Source organism: Lynx canadensis, chromosome B3 (genome assembly GCF_007474595.2).
Source record: "Lynx canadensis isolate LIC74 chromosome B3, mLynCan4.pri.v2, whole genome shotgun sequence".
NCBI lineage: Eukaryota > Metazoa > Chordata > Mammalia > Carnivora > Felidae > Lynx > Lynx canadensis.
The window spans coordinates 35,627,590-35,642,124 of NC_044308.2; the positions used below are offsets into that span (position 1 = coordinate 35,627,590).

At 49.2% G+C, this 14,535-nt stretch overlaps 1 long non-coding RNA gene across 1 annotated transcript in view; it reads right to left on the reverse strand.

Moving 5' to 3' along the window:
* The window catches only part of LOC115515733, a 111,139-nt gene that overhangs the window by 45,980 nt on the left and 50,624 nt on the right, over window positions 1-14,535 (reverse strand). The window contains exon 2 of the long non-coding RNA XR_003969385.1: window positions 281-368. This is a non-coding gene — a long non-coding RNA (uncharacterized LOC115515733). The remainder of the gene's footprint in view (window positions 1-280; window positions 369-14,535) is intronic.

Genomic DNA, 14,535 nt, shown 5'->3' on the forward strand with positions numbered 1-14,535 from the left:
AATCAAGGCTGGAACTCAACCGTCTCAGAACTTTCAAGTTTGGGGCGCCTGGGCGGCTCGGTCGGTTAAGCAGCTGACTCTTGATTTCGGCTCAGCTCTTGATCTCACGGTTTGCAGGTTCGAGACCCGAGTCGGCCTCCGCACTGGCAGTGTGGGGCCTGCTTGCGATTCTCTCTCCCTCGTCTCTCCGTCCCCACCCACCCTGCTCACACTTGCATGCTCTCTCTCTCTCAAAATAAATAAATAAGCTTAAAAAAAAAAAAAGAATTTTAAAGCTTACCTTTAGATCCCAATGCACACCAGGCGAATTCCCCGTTTTACAGGTAGAGGAGCCGCTTGATTCGTACTCTTAGGAAAATTCAGCCTCCCTGGAGAGAGAAGATACAGGTGCATGAAGAATTAGAACTTACATCACGTTTCCATGGGGTACTTCCTTCATCCTCACAGGGCCCCGAGAGGCAAGCATTGTGATCCCATTTTATAGGTGGGAGGACTGAGGGCAGGAAATCCAGTAACAGACCATGTCACTCCTGCCTCTTCCCCACACCTCATACAGAGGAGTAGAAACCTAAGATTCGCTACACACACACACACACACACACACACACACACACTCACATACAGCTTTAACATTCCATGGTAAGCATATTCCCGTATTATTTTTTTTTTTTAATTTTTTTTTTCAACGTTTATTTATTTTTGGGACAGAGAGAGACAGAGCATGAACGGGGGAGGGGCAGAGAGAGAGGGAGACACAGAATCGGAAACAGGCTCCAGGCTCTGAGCCATCAGCCCAGAGCCTGACACGGGGCTCGAACTCACGGACCTCGAGATCGTGACCTGGCTGAAGTCGGACGCTTAACCGACTGCGCCACCCAGGCGCCCCGCATATTCCCGTATTATTAAATACTTTTGATATATGCCTTTAAAAATGTATTCTCCTGGGGCACCCGGGTGCCTCAGTCAGTTGAGCGTCCCACTTCGGCTCAGGTCATGATCTCGCAGTTTGTGGGTTCGAGCCCCGCATCAGGCTCTGTGCTGACAGCACAGAGCCTGGAGCCCACTTCGAGTTCTGTGTCTCTCCCTCTCTCTGCCCCTCCCCCACTTGTGCTCTGTCTCTCTCTGTCTCTCAAAAATAAAAAAATGTAAAAAAAATTGTTTTTAATGTATTCTCCAACAGAAATACACACTATTTTATCAAGGCTTTGTTGCCATACGTTGTAATTATTTCTAATATTCAGATCTGATAAATAATATCGTGATGAATATTCTGATACCGTCTCCACGGTTTCCTTCCAATAGATTGCGAGAAATAACACCGGTGAGTCAAAACTACGAAAACTGTTGAAATTCTTCCACGCAGTTTGCTGCCAATTTATGTTCCCATTTCGTCACATGGTCACTAACATTTCTGCAACTGCCCTCAGCAGCAGCAGCAATCTTAACAATTGGACAGGTAAAAAAAAAATGGAATCTTGTCTTATTATGCATTTCTTTGCCCAATAGTAAAATTAAACATTTTTTCATACGTTACCCTTTGTATGTCTTATTTTGTGAATGTTCTTCGCCAATTTTTCTACCGGGATGTTAGGCTTTTTTTTTTTTTTTTTTTTAGGCTTTCTGAAAGCTCTTTGTATACTAAGGCCATTAACCTTTTGCCATATCTGTTTTTCCAAATATTTTTCTCAGTTTGTCATTTCCTTTTTTTATTTTTGTACTTTCTTTTTTAATATATAGTTGGAGTTTGGGGTAGGCAATTGCTTTAGTCATTTCTCCAATTGTTTCTAAGCTTAAATAGGTGTCACCCCCACACTAATTTAAGGGTTTTTTTAATGTTTATTTATTTTTGAAAGAGAGAGAGAGAGTGTGTGTGAGCAGGAGAGGGGCAGAGAGAGAAGGAGACACAGAATCCGAAGCAAACTCCAGGCTCTGAGCTGTCAGCGCAGAGCCCAATGCAGGGCTCGATCGAGCTCACGGACCTCGAGATCATGACCTGAGCCGAAGTCGGATGCTCAACCGACTGAGCCACCCAGGCGCCCCGCCCCCATACTAATTTAAATGTCCACTTATGTTTTCCTCTATCGTTATGGGGCTTCTTTTGTCTAATGCTATAATGACCTGAAATTTCCTTTAGAAAAAGGTTAAGATCTACAATGATTATCTCCCAAGTAGCCCATTTCCTCAACACCAGTTGTTGATCTGACCCTTTCCTATTCATTTGTAATGCTTCCTTCTATCTCGTGTTGCTTTTATACCCATGGTCAAGTTGGTTTTACAGTTATCAGTTATGTGCTATTGATGCCAGCTGGTCCAGGAGCCAACATCATGCTGTACAACCGGTGTACCTTTAAAATATGATTGAATATTGTTAAAGCAAATCGCTTCTCAGGTTCTTAAGAAGACTTCAGCTATTTTGAGGTTGCCATTCTTTCAGACTCATTTCAGAGTTGTCTTTTCAAATTACCAAAAGTTTCCATTGAGATTCTTATTGGGGTTTTGCCAGATCGACGTACTAATTCAGGGAAGAAGAATGTCTTTTCGTTGTTCCTTTTTCCCAATCAAAACCCGGGTGCATTCTCCACTTACTCAAAAGTTTTCTTACGCCGAACTAATGAAGTTTTGTGGCTTTCTTCATGAAAGTTTCACATAATTCTCAGTGAGAGTCATTCAGAGGTAGATCGTGGTTTTGTTTGCTTCTATCTTCAACCTGGTCATGGCGGGTATGTGAGGAATTGAGTTTTGTGTATTTATCCTGTGTATCGGGGAGGAGAATATACTCAGTAGCAACGTTCCCAGGGATTAGTCACAGGAACATTGGTAAGAGCGGAAGAAGAGCCGTGATCTCCAGGGACCCAGTCCATCCCTCACTGTGGGTGTGGGGACGACCCACAGGCACAGGGAGGCCTGGCTCTCAGGTCTTCCAGCAAACTCTAAAGTGCTGTACGCACACCTTATTCTGCCTTTTAACCTCGGCATGAGGCCAAAAGAAGCTGCTGCTGGATCAGGCTCTATCTGTGTGTGAGCAGGGACCAAGGCCACGCTGCTGGCCAGCAGAGCCCGCATCCACACTGAGGCTGCCTGTGTCCCTCCCTGGCCGCCCTCAAACCACACACACTCTGAGAACAGGGAGAGACAAGGATCATGGAATGCGTGGGCCGGCCAGAGACTTGCTCCTGGGAAGGGCTGCAGGCAGGAAAGGCTTCCACCCTTGTGCACCACCTGCGGTGGAAATGTTGGGTGCCTACCTGGGCCCAGCCCTCCGCTCCCGCCCACACCCCCTTTGGACCGTGGAACTTTTGCATCTGCATTTTGCTGAAGTGCACATTTATACACTCTGATGAAAGAGTCTATTGGGCAGAGGAAGTGGAAAACTTGGGGCCTGATTCACACTTACCAATACTCAGAAAGTCCCCAAAACAGCCCCCGTGATGGGGATCTACCCAACCCCCCTCCCCAGCTTCCCCAGCTGCCTTGTGATGGACGTCCCAGTTTGCTAATGGTGGCCACATGGAAGGCACGGCCACGGGGAGCCCTGTGGAACAGCCCCTCTTACTGCAGCCATAAAGGCTCATATTTCGACAGAGACTTGGATCCCAGATGTCAGCTACACCACAGGTTTTCAAGCGCTTTTTAAGCAATGGAAATCTTTTTCTAATTAGAAACCCTCATGAAACCCCAGTCTTCAGAACAGATATAAGTGGAACTGTCTTCAGTTGGATTGGGGTAAAACGCCTTGAATGCTCCTACACGTGCACGCGCGCACACACACACACACACACACTTGAAGTGTGCCATCCTTTTAAGGCACTTGACACATTTCTACAAATTGCTAGGACCATACCAGACACAACTCTCTTTTTAAGGGTGGGCAAACTGAGGCCCAAAGGGAAGATAACCCTGGGTCAAGATCAAGCAGCATCTTAATGGTAGATGTAGGGCTAGAATCCTGGCTCTGTCTGCCAGCCCAAGACCGGTGCAGAGACAACGGGGTCATGCTCATGGAATTGAACTTCCGACTCAGGGAGTGATGAAGAAGCACCAGTAGGGGTCATCAGGAAGTCTACTTGGACAAGGCAGGCTTGCCCCAAAACCTGTTCCTGATCACAACACTTGCAAGACTGTGCGGGAGTTCCTGAGTGACTCACAGAATCAATTAATCCATGGGAGAAGGAGAGCCAGGGGCCGGGGTTCCAGCATCTGACCTTCCTGTCGCTTGCCAGGGACCTTGGGCCAATGACTGTCTGACTTGAGTTTGACTCATGATCTCCGGGATCCCTTCCAGCTTCTGTACTCCGCATACAGGCAATGAATGAAGCTTTATTACCTACCGCTGATACAGGAACCCCTCTACAGAGCAAAAGGTCTCTGTTTGGGGAGATACCTTAAGGAGCGGATGGGGAGGTCTGAAGGCATGGGGGTGTGCCTATTCCGAGGTCTCTAAGGCAAAGGCTGACCCACCCTGCAGGAAATGAGGAAGGAAACTGGGGAGTGCTTAAAAAGAGGAAAGGGAAGGCGGAGGGAATCAGAGAAGGGCGGGGCGGGGGGGAGGGGCTTGGGGAGCAGAAGGTACGGTTAGAAGCTGTAGCTACCTGGAGTAGTGGGGTGGCCAGAGGGGCATTTTAAGAATGGAAACACCTGATGTTCAACTTGAAGTTGTTTGCACCGCCGTGATGTAAATCCTTCCTTCGTTCCCACCCCCGTCCCACCCTGTATCTTCAAATAAATCTGCCTCACCCACGAATGCTTTGTGCCAGCGAGCTGTTCCATGGAAAATGAGAAGTGGCTCAGCTTGCTGTCTGGGTCCATGTGCTGTGAGATGAAGACGGGAGGAGCCTGAGGCAGCAGGAGCCAGGAGACTCTGTGTCCCCTAGAGAGTCTCAGAGACCTCGGGGGACTCACGGCTGCGGCTCCACGGAGAAGGAACTTTGGGGGTCTAAGTCAATCTTAACCTGGATCTCAAGAGGCAGAGAAGCCCCCCCCCATAACATGTAAGCTGATTTCGATCATATGAAATATTTATGTTGTACCTAGTACGTGTCCGACCGTGAGCTCGGGGCTGTGGGAACTCCGAGAAGCGGGAGGTAGTGATGATTACATTTTACTGTGTCCGAGCAGGACCCTGGCAGCTTGTTAAAGATGGAGGTTCCCAGGCTTAATGCCACAGACTTCTTCGATTCGGTAGGACTTTGACAGACCCTGGGGCATGGTGGTGACACGAGCCAGCCCTCAAGGAGCCTACGATGTCACTGACAACTTTAGTAACGGGATTCACCTCCAGGCTTCTGGCCTTCCTGTGGCCACTGACAGTTCCTATGGGCCCCTGAGTCCCCAGACCCAGCAGAGAGCAGCCAGTCTCAACCGAGAGCCACAGGTCTTTGTGTCTTTTGGCGCAGCTACTCTTCTCTGCCAATGCTAGCCCTCAGGAATGCTGTCCCTTCTAGATGGAAAACCATAGACTTGAGCTCTACAACCCATGGTACACACCTGGTCTCATGTCCTCAGTGTCCAGGCCTGTTTCCAAGACTTGACTCCTTCCCTGCCAGGACCAGTGATCCCACCTGTCTTTCTCTGCCTCAGCGGGCCCCTTTGGAATAACCCCGGCTAGCTTGCCTTACAGACCTGCTTCCAGGACTTCCTTCGAGCGCGGTTTAGTTGCGGGCAGTAAGGCAAAGAATGTCGGAAGGCAGCGAGAAGGATTTCTTTCACATAGCCAAGCGTCATCTGGGATGCTGGAGCCAGACGGGGACCAAAGTGTCAGAAGCATCCACCCAGGAAGTCAGCCCAATGAAAGGAAGAGGGTTCTGTAGGCTGGGGTGGGGGCAAGCTTCTGAGAAGGATATAAAATGGAATCACGATGGAGAAAAAAAAAAAAGGAAAGGGAGTCAGAGTTCCATTTGTTCATTCATTCACTCATTCATTCATGCAACAGGCATGTGCTGAGGCCCTTCTGTATAGGGATAGAAGCATCAATGAGCTCAGCCTTTTTCTTAAGGACCATACCATCTAGCAGGGGATCGATGGGGTCCTTGAAGGCTGATAAGATTCTGAGCATCGAAAGTTGATAGAAAGGCGTTCCAGGCAGGGCGAACAGCTCGAGCGAAAGCGTGCAAGCAAATGGAAGGTTCCATTTGCTCAAGAGCCAGTGGGTTGATCGACCTGGGTAGAATAGAAGTTTATGGAAATATGTTCTAATTCGACCTATCTTTCCTGTGCTCCGAGCCAGGCCCGGGCCAGGTGCTGGGGACTTAAGGTGAAGAAAGCAATCTCTGCCCTCAATTGCCGGAACTTATATTATCATTCTAGAAAGCGGCAAGGGAGCCACATGACAACCGCCTCCCCTCACAAAGCATTATGGGCGGTCAGCGTGGGTTACCCAGCAGACCCAGGCGGCCTCACCTCCCAGCCAACGGACAGGAGAGCTAGGGCAGGGAGGTCCTCGCTGCCTAGTAAGAGATGAAACTTAGTTGGGGGGAGATGACCTCCCTGTGCCGCAGTGAAGTCCCTGGCTCCCCCTGAAGGAGGCAGAGCCTTAAGGCAAACAGCCCAAGAAAGACAAACAGCAGGGCGGCGCTCTTGAAGACATGATGACCCACGTGTACAAATGCAAAGCCCCTCCAGAGGCAAGGCAGGGTGTGATCCCAAAGGGTACTACGTTCCCCTGCAAAATGACCCCGGTCTGAGCGGGCCGTGGGGAAACCCTTCTCTCGGATTCATGCAGCGAAGGCTTCTCAGGTCAGGGCCGGGGAATCCTGGACGGTTTTATTACTTTCTGGTCTTGTCGCCCATCTTTTTGATGCTATTGTCAGTGAGGTCTGAAAAGTCAAGGGGGGGGGGTGGTTCTAGATGGTGACTCGTGATACCTGGAAGGCAGGCAAGAAGGAAGCCAGGAACCTGAAGAACAACTTGTGGGTGGGGCACGGAGCTTTGGAGGAAAGTGCCCTCACCTGGGAGTCGGGAAGTCTGCTCCACCACCCCCGCTCTGTTCCAGCAGGCTGTGTGACCTCGGGCAAGTCCCTTCCCCTCTCTGGGCCCGCTCCTCAGTTGGCCACTTTCCTCCCCATACCGGGCCAGCGCCCATAACTCTGTAAGAAAGTATTACTTTTACTTTTAAAGAAGAATTGTTACTTTTGAAAGAAGTAACAGAGGAGTTTCCAGGAGCAGATTCTGAAATTTTGCCAACGGAACCGGAGGCTGTTAGAAAATGGCCCTGTGACAGGAAGAAGGTCCAAGGGTGGTTCTCGAAACAAACTGCGTGGGGTGGCGGGTGCATTTCATTGAGTTTGGGGGCAGAGCTGGCTTTCTCGCGCCTGCCAACACAGACTGTGAGCTGAGAGGGCCTCCCAAAGGCCCTGGGAGTCGCTGAAGGAGGGAAGATCAGGGCAGGACCCTGTATCCGTATATATGCCTATATCCAGCCTATATCATAAAGGCGTATATATCATATATCATATAAACATATATCCAGCTTGCCTTCAGTTTGGGACGGGGGAAGAGGGAGGGTCCTGGACGTCCTCTATGCCTCTTTGCCAGTAGGCACCTTAAGTAAAACTCCTTTGGGGGGTTCCCCAGGGTCATTTACAGCTGGTGGAGCAGAGCCTTCCCCCCACGGGCTCACTGCCTCTGCCCAGCATTCAGCGCTCACTGACATTTACTGAGCCTGTGGACCCGTGTCCTCAGCCCCAAAGCCACTGTGTGAATTAGACTTTTCTCAAAACAGAACGTTCCCAGAGTCTGGACAAAGGTCAGGAATGCTTGCTTTTGAAACGTCTCTCCTTTGTCTCGTTTTATGTCCCTTCCAGAGTGCAAAGCCTTGATCTCCTGCTCAGAGGGGGTCTGGGTGGCGGCCAAGCCTGGTGGTGATGACCTGTCAAGCCAGTGGGGCCGCACCTCCACGAGTGATTTACAGCAAGGTCTCTTCCATGTGGTAAATGTAGAGTTTGGGACCAGGGGTCCAGAGGTAGGTGGCCCAGAACTCAGCTGGCTGTGAGGAGAGAAGGTCAAGGAGAGAGGGGGGAGGGGACGAAAGAGGAGAGGGGGAGAGAGGGAAGGGGGAAGAAGAAGGAGGGGAGAGGAGAGGAAAGGAAGAGGGAGGAGGAGGGGGGAAGGAGGGAGTGGGGGGAGAGAGGCAGGGGGAGGGGGAGAGGGAGCCCTTTCATTGCCCGAAGGCTCAGTTTCGTCACCTGCAAAGTGAGAATACTGTCACCCTACGTCAGGCTTGGGAGAGTGGAAAGCATAACTTCTGTGAAAACCCCCATACAAAGCTGGTATTCTGAGACTCCAGAACATCAAAGAAGGGAGGGAACTGACGGGGACCCACCGCTCGTAACAGGCAGAGCCAAGATTGGAGCCCAGGGGAGTCAGAGTCCAAAGTCAGCACTTGGCACACCAAACTGCTGCGCCCTAACCTTCCTGGAGATAATGTCACCGAGCCTAAGACTTAGTCACATGGTCTTTCCAGACGCCTCGGTGACTTCCACCTCGGGGTGCTCAGAATCCCCCACAGACCCCAAATAATAACCCAGGGAAAAACCAGCTCTTGCAGGGGACTCACCAGAGGAAATGACCTGGGGAAAGACGGGAGGAAGAGTCAGCAGGGGGGGTGGGAGGGGGGGCGGACCCTGCGAGGCCCAGGTTTCTCTTCAGGCTGATGCTACCTAAGAACGGCAGGCCACAGAAGCGGCCCAGCCGTCCTCACGTGCCCCACCCCAGGTACATGCCAGGTCCCACATGGTTTTCTCTCTCCTTGAAACCTCAGTGCCAGCACAGGAGCCCCCAGGCCTCCCTCTTACCATCAGCCAGCAGCTGGCAAGCGGACCCTGCGGTCACCTGCTAGGCTGGGAGGTAGCATCGGGCTTTGGGGTCTGTCCCTCTGCAGCGGTAGCTTATCTGAAGACACGCACGAGGGAACGAGAAGTTTCCCAACCGAGGTAGAGATTAACATAACTTGTATAATTCCCAAGACACAACCTCAGTTACTTCTAAATGTGTGGTCCAGAAGACAAGCAGGGCTCTTTTCCCTTCACTAAACAAAGAGATCAGCGTGATCTGGAAGCTTCCTGGGGTGGGGGGGTGACAGTATGTTTGCTGCAGGGTCTCCATGTCCCAGGCATTGGGTCTTCAGGTCCATTCGACCTCAAACCACCCACAGGAGAGGCAGGACTTAGTCTCTGTTTGGGGTGACAAAACTGAAACTCCAAGAGTATAAACGGCTTGCCCAAGGGCACGCCAGATTCCAGCGTAAGGTTGTTTCCGACGAAAGCCGGGCCTCGTTCTGGATTACTCTTGTTCTGGATTTTCCCCACCAAAAAAAGAACCGATCTCCTGGCTCTCCGCCCAAGATCATGGTGCTCCTAAAATCTCCTGGATCCAAAGTCCTCGGCCAGCTCTGCACTTAATTCAACATAGAGGCTGAGTGCTCCTGGATTTGTTTTCACGACCCCACTGGGGAGCAAAGGTTAAAGTCAATCATCAGGGAGGAAGAAATGTTCAATGTATTTGTTAAAGTTTATCAGCATTGAGATGCCAGTTAGCAACCAAGCATCAGCCCGGGGCCCACGCCGGGCAACCAGCCTGGGTGGGTTGGACAAGACAGGAAACAGAAGAGAACAACCGGTGACAGTTTTTAATCAAGTACACAGAAACATAACCTCACCGCTACATGATATCAGGCAAGGGTTTTAATCTCTCTGGGGCCTCACTTCCTCATCTGCAAAATGGGGACAGTGACGCTGTCTTCTTACAGTCACCGTGAGGATCACATGAGGCCATCACAATAAACTGTTTAGCGGAACAAGATCTTAATAAACCTTACTTACTATCATTGTTGTTGCACGGGAGCTTGGGGACTGATACATATTTATGTATTTATTTATTTTTTAATGTTTTTTTTTTTTTTTGAGAGAGAGACAGAGAACCAGAGAGCAACCAGGGGAGGGGCAGAGAGAGAGGGAGACCCAGAATCGGAAGCAGGCTCCAGGCTCGGAGCCATCAGCACAAGAGCCCGACGCGGGGCTCGAACTCACGAGCCGTGAGATCACGACCTGAGCCGAAGTCGGACGCTCAACCGACTGAGCCACCCAGGTGCCCCAGGGGAAAAGGTTTCTAATACATATTTGACGCCAGATGCCATTTGAACAAAGTATGGCACGCCTTGAATGCTATACGCAGTGAGATGGCGGCCATTCTTTGACATTATTTGGCAACTCCCAGGAAAGTATATTGACCTCTGCCACCTTTATAGCTGAGAAAACGTGGGCCCCTTGCCTGGCTTTACAAAGATGGACCTGTCAGCCCATGCTCTGTCTGTCTCTCTCTCTCAAAAATAAACATTTAAACAAAGCTTAAAAAAAAAAGATAGGTGAACAAATTCTGACTATATTTCTCGGAGGAAGGAAGGAAGGAAGGAAGAGAGGGAGGGAGGGGGAGAAAGGAAAAGTGCTTGGACTGAAATTTAAGATACCACAAGAAGAAAAAGATTGTGGCATCATTTGCTTGCCCCTGTTTATTTTCTGAGTGTCAGGATGACTGTACTTTGATCTGCAGCAGTTTTCTTTTTTTTTTAAGGATGTTATATTATCCTTTTTTCACAGGTCATTGATAACATTAATTACCTAAGTAGAACTAAAACTTCAGGGTTAAGTGCGATTGCTGACTTGTTTGCATTTTTTTCCGCCATCCCAATTAATCCACGTGGCTAGAAAGTCCACCGTGAAGAACACCCAGAAGGTTCCAGTGACCCATTAGAAGCATTGCCTATTAAACCACTGCTCTGTGAGAATCATTAACAAATGACATTGACGAAATCCAAAGTATCCGTATATTTGCATGGAATGGTACAACATGTCTACATGTTTTTCTGCAGACTGTTATCTGTTCATTTTATTTTTGACAATCCCTGCCCCGGTATCTCAAGCAGAACAGTCTTCCTCCGAATTCAAACCAATTAAAAACTATCTAAGGAACCCTCTGTGACAACAACGTTTAACAGAATTAACACCGCTCCCTGTAGAAACAAGGCAGCAAAAGTTGTGAAACTTGCCGATGCTTTCGCTAAAGCCAAATCACAACGGAGGCACTAGTTTGCTCCTAATTTCCAAATCTGTCTGTGTTGACTGAATGTCTGGGTGCTGACATGTCTCACTTTAGAGGATAAGTTTTGAAGTGTATTTCAATAGTTTTTTTTTTTTTTTTTTGGTTGCATCAGGAAAGATCGTGTTTAGTAATTAATACAGTTTTTTATTTTACCGGTTTTGTCCGATGATGCCATCACACTGGAAGAGAATCTACAATGGTTATATCTGTGTGGCAAAGAGCAAAAACTAAGCCATTATGGTGGTTCAGAAGGGCAGAAGGGGGAAATTGAGGGCTCTATCTGTTCTGTGCACCGGATCATGCATTTTACTACATTATTAATTTTTCTCTTCTCAACAACTTTGAAAGGCCAGAATGTTTACCACCTTTCTTTTTACAAGTGAGGGGGCCTTCACTCAAGGAGGGGAAGTAACCTGCTCAAGGTCACATAACGTGGCCAGACGCCAACCTGCGTCTGTCCGGCTCCAAAACCTTCATAAGGTCAAAGAGGGCCCTTTCCCACGAACCCAGATCACGGGATGTTTCCTGCCTGCCTAATGACTGTCTGAAATGGTGGAGCCGGGGGTCACTGAGGCAGAACTTGGCCTTCTGACATGAACCGAGGGCACATTTGGCATCAGTCCAATCCCCTGGCATAGCTCCAAGCACGGCCCCATTTGAGTTGAGGGCGCTTACAACATTAGCTCACCCCATTAGGGCGGCAAAGTAGGCGCTCAAAGGAGAGACTTGGGCGTGAGTCTCAGCTCTGTCATACGTAGACCTTGGGCTAAGCACCAAAACCCACTGCATCTGCAAAAAAAATTTTTTAAGTGGGTGGTGGGGGTTGGAAATAATCTATCCAACATCAAAAAGCTGGCGAGAGGAATAAATTAAATGATCCGTGAAAAACCCTTGGGAAAAAAAGCATAGACACAGAAGGTGCTTAACGAATGGGGCTGCATTGAAATCAAGCCTGCAGTAAAGGGGCCCTGCCCTAGGTTCAGAGCACTGTCTTAGATCCCCCTGCTGTTCAAAGTGCGGGTCATAGACCAACAGCATCGGCCTCACCGGGAGATTGTTATAGAAATGCAGGAAACGGGCTGCACCCCAGGCCTCCGGATTTAGAATCTGCATTTGCAACAAGGTTCCAGTTTGAGAAGCACTGCCTTAGACCTCCCGGTCTGGCTCTCTAGGTCTCCACCGTCAGACAAGGAAGTTAGCGTGGTTCACTCCTCCATTATTCCTTATCAAAAAGTAGAATCCAAAGGGCCCTTGAAAGTCATCCAATCCCGGAATGCTCAATGCATGACATGGGTGCTTGCTGCCCTTCCCTTACCGGTGACTGGGGCAGACATCGATAATCAATCATCATCAATCAGGGAGCTGTTTCACCAAGCTAAGAAGTAGTAGCATCACACTCCAGGAGTGTGCTGTTTTTCTTAGAGTTAACACGGGTGTGAAATCTACATACGGCGCCCACCGCTTGCCATGTGGTCTAAGCCCTCTTTTTTCAGAGGTGGACCCTATCTCCGGTTTATGCCTGTTTCCCCAATATTCCATCCCATTTCATATTCTCCCCTACAGAAGTGTTGAATACATTACATGGTTACACTGATTAAGCAGAAACCGAATGCCATCAGGGTAAAACGGTGTCCCCCAAAGTGGAGAATCCCACTCCTCTGCCTCAACTGCTCTTGTCTTTTTGTCACGGCCCCACTCCGTTCCACCATCGGCGTTTTAGACCGAGGAAAAGAAGACTCAAAACCCCACAAAGAACCCAGGACGTTCCCGGGATGCACTCAAAAGCCAAGGTAGAAACACACTAGAAAGCTTTTACGGTGTTCTAGGACTTTGCACCGCACTCCTATGTGCCCTGGCAACCCAGCCCTGTCTCCTGCATGCTGAGCCAGCCTCCCTCCTGTGGCCCTCACCCCGTTTCCCAGCGGCCTGCCTCAAACGCTATGTGCAAAGAGTTCCAAACTAGGAGTGATATTCCGAACCTAATTTTTGTTCACATGTATGTAATAGGAGACCGATGCCCCCACCAAGCCACTGGGCCAATTAGCCAGCGGGAAGCAGCCCACATTTCTGGAAGGCAAATCATTGAGAACTGGGATACCATGGAGGCATATCTACAGGCTGGACCCAATTTTAAGTGAAAATTAATGGCAAATTCTTGTAACCACATTAAGGGCCATTGTCGTTCACTCGAAATCAGTTAAACATGAAAACAATATGAAAACCATCTTGAGTTTATGGAATATAAATATTTGTCTGTATTTTTTTGCCAGTGCCCCAGAGAGACTCGGAGGTACCAGCAGATGTGCTCTACAAATATGCTCCCAAAAGGGGTGGAGGTTGGGATAAGGAACCCGATTCTTGTCGGGTCAGAGCTACTTGTCAACTTTTCCATTTCCTCAGTCGGAAGATAATTAAACAGTAAGCAGATGTCAGAATCAAATCGGTTCAAGGAAAGATTGCCCAATGACTTACAGTGCTTGTGATTTTTAGGGACTGTCCTCAAACAACACTTTGGTTGATACAGGAGGCAGAAAAGCAGGATTTTCGAGGTCAATCCTGAGCAGAAGGTTTTGCTCCCAGGGATGCAAAGGCTCTCCTAGCAAAGCCATCTCTATACGGCCATGCTTGATATCAGAAAGCAGGCAAGAAAGTTCCTGAAACTCCTGCTTTGGACCTATCAGGCTGGAGAGAAGCCTTAGCTTTGTAGAGGGAGAGAAGGAAAAAGGAGATAGACAGAGAGGAGAGGACGGGAAGTCAGGAGATGAAGAAGGGAAGGCAGAAAGGAGGAGGAGGTGGGCTGAAAGAAGGAGAGAGAAAAAGAATTGAAGATTCAGAGGAAGGCGATGTCTGGACAGGGAGGGGGCCGAATATGTCACAAGGTCTTCAGACCCAAGCCCTTTGGTGCCATGACTTTCTACCTGTAGGACCTTGGACCACTTGAGGACCTCCCTGAATTCATTCCCTCATCTGATATTTGGAGCCTGGCTCTGTCACGGGCTTGCTGTGAGATTCAGAGTGAGAAACAGAAAGGTCTCAAAACTATAACACGCTGTATGATTGCCTTAATTTGTCATCAAAGAGCAGAGGGAAATTGAGTGAAAGAGCGTAGAGACAAGGTGAGGTCTGAGGTGGGGTGAGGGCGGACCCTTCTCCGGTTTTCTGTGTCACAGTCTGTTATAGGGGGTCCCACAGTGGTGTCGCCTAGAATCCGGCGTGTTTCCGAGTTTATTAAAAGAGCTCTTTCAGATTCTGCTACAGAACCCCCTCCGATAGCGTGTGTGCGTCCGCACGCGCGCGCGCGCACACACACACACACACACACACACACACACACTGTTTTCTGTGGGACTCAAGCGCTTGTCCAGGGAGCCAGGTGAGGAACAGGCTCGAAAAACCCTCACCACGCTGTGTTCTGAACTTCTATTCACTTGACACTCGGGTTAA